Genomic DNA, 2,740 nt, shown 5'->3' with positions numbered 1-2,740 from the left:
AGAGCAAAAATGGTCACTTCCAAAGGTCTCCACCATGCTCTCCTCAGCAGGCCCTTTTGTTCTCCTTGCAAAGGGTTGCAACTATTGTGACACTTATTGAGCCATTGTTTGTGTGGTTCAGTCACCAAACAGCCTTGCCCTCCAAAACAGAGTTCAGAAGCAAAACGGAGTTTGAAGTCATTGGATTTGCCAAATCTTGGGAAGGGGACATATGAACCGTGACAGTGACAACATTTCCATCTCCCAGCTGCTTCTCTCACTTCCTGTCTGCCACACTTCTCTTACCAACGCTCCCTGGAAAACTCCTTCCTCAGTTCAAAACTCCTTCCCAACTCATCCCACTTCTCCTGTCCTATGTCCGCTGGATTCTTTATCACAAAAGCCCAAACTACCAGCTTAGCAAGGCAAGAACCTCCCCGGAGACAGGAGAGGCAGGCAAGAGAGAGAGAAAGGTCAGGCACATCCATGAATTAATCACGTCACCACACCATGATTGTACAGAAGATTCCTGCCCATCTGCCCTAGTGGGACACATTCTGGAGAGAAGCATTTCCATCAGTCTCATCTATATTTTTTTCCTCCTGGGTAATAGACAGACAGATAGATATATAGATATCTATATCTATATCTATATGACATGTATGGATATAATATATATATAAATATTTATCTATCTATTTATATATTCCAGGAGGAGAAATATGTTTATATTTAATATATTTTATCAAATATATTAATAATAATAATAATATAATTATCTATAGTTATATTTAAATACCCAAAATGTTTTTCTATATATCTACATCTAGGTCTATATTGCTCTGTATCTCTATATCTAGATCTCTCTCTATATATATATAAAAATATAGATATATAAAAATTTATAAAATATGTAGAAATAGATATATATATATATAGAGAGAGAAATATGTATGTATAAACATAGATATATGAAGAATCTGCTTCCAAATGTTATTCAAAGATCACTCCTTACACACACACACACAGGCACACAGCTCTGGTAAACAACCATGACATGAGATACCATCTCTTGAGATGCCATCTCTTTTCCAGCTTAAAGGCATCATCTGCAGTGCTGAGTACTTCATTTATGAAATGGCCTCCAGTAGATCATAAAATAACAGTTAAAACATGAATGGCCTGAAAACTCTTCACCAGTTCTATCAACAAAGAACTCTGAAAGCCATGTCAAAGTTCCAGGATGGAAAGAAATTTTTGTTTAAGATAAATTAATTCACTCAGGGCCCTATTTGTCAGAGGTGGTCCAGATATGACAGATCCATAGTTGTGGCACCTTTAAACCTGGAAGGGTTATTAACAATATTGAAACCAGTCCCCTCAACTTACAGATAAGGAAATGGAAGGCAAGAGAAGTAAAGTGTCTTCCTCAAGGTCACACTACTAGTAAGGGGAAGGCCAAGACTCAAATCTAGTCCAGTGATATTTAAACAACCATAAAATGCTACCTCGCAGCTCCAGGCTCATCTAGAATTAGTGTCACCTTTAGTGACAAGGTGGTCTTTCTTTGGCTAGTTGGTTGCATTTTATGAAGCTTCCTAAAAAGGATATGAATAGTGTCTCATTATGCATAGTAGGCAATATGGCCTAAATTAATGAAACAAAGGTTTTCCCCAGTAACATGCCTATCATGAGACCTTGCCCACCCCCTTCACTTGCCACATCTGGATCCTTCTATATCTAGGTGCCTGTATCATAGTAGAAGCCAACTTTACTGATTGTACTCAGATTCAGCTTGGCTAAGCCAATAGCTAAATGTCAGTTTTAATAGTGGGAGGGAGGTCCAAAAGGGAGGGGATATATCTATACATACAGCTGATTCACTTCGTTGTACAGCAGAAACTAACACAATATTGTAGAGCAATTATACTCCAACAACAAAAATTGTTTTTAATTAAAAAAAATTTTTTAATAAATAAATGTAGCTTAAACAACAGACCTTCAAATGGGAAACATGTTATTGTATAGCGTCTACTTTTGTAACTCACAAAAGCTATAATCCTGAAGTTCGAATGCAATTGTAACTTGATGTAAAAAATTGAAAACATAAAGGTTAGTCCAAAATTGTCTATTTCACTAAAATCTACTTAAACCAATTACTTTCAATTGTGTCTGTCTCAATGGAAAACAATAGGAAAACAATTTTTAGACCTAGCTCCACCACCCATAATCATGTGAATTGGGACAATCCAATCCTCTATGGTTCCACTTTCTTTTCTGTACATGAAGGGAAAAGAAGACTAGAGTTGATGATCTCTCAGTTCCCTTCTAGCCCTAAAATGCTATGTCTTGAGGTCCTTAACCCTCTATACTCTGCAGGGGAAAAAAGTGAGACTTCGTATGTACTCAAACGCTTAAATGTAAAACTTAACTCTGAGCATACATCCTGAGGATATGAGTGTTTGTCCTATGATAAATGTGCTGTAAATTCCTGTAAATTCCTATACCCCTCTTATCACAAACAGTAGGTAAATTACATGTGTTCAAATAGTATAAGCCACCAGAAAAGAAGAAATAACGTGTGTAGCAGAACAGTTACCTGCCCTCAGGAAAGAGCATGGCAAACGCTCTTCCTCCACTGCTAGGCTCACTGATACTCAAGGAAAAGCCCTCAGAGGCTCCATCAGCATCTCCTGAAGTTCTCGTTAACATGCAGAATCCTTACATCCCCCGTCCTTCACCTAAAAATCAAAATGGTGGC

Source organism: Lagenorhynchus albirostris, chromosome 4 (assembly GCF_949774975.1).
Source record: "Lagenorhynchus albirostris chromosome 4, mLagAlb1.1, whole genome shotgun sequence".
Classification (NCBI taxonomy): domain Eukaryota; kingdom Metazoa; phylum Chordata; class Mammalia; order Artiodactyla; family Delphinidae; genus Lagenorhynchus; species Lagenorhynchus albirostris.
This window is presented reverse-complemented; position numbering follows the sequence as displayed.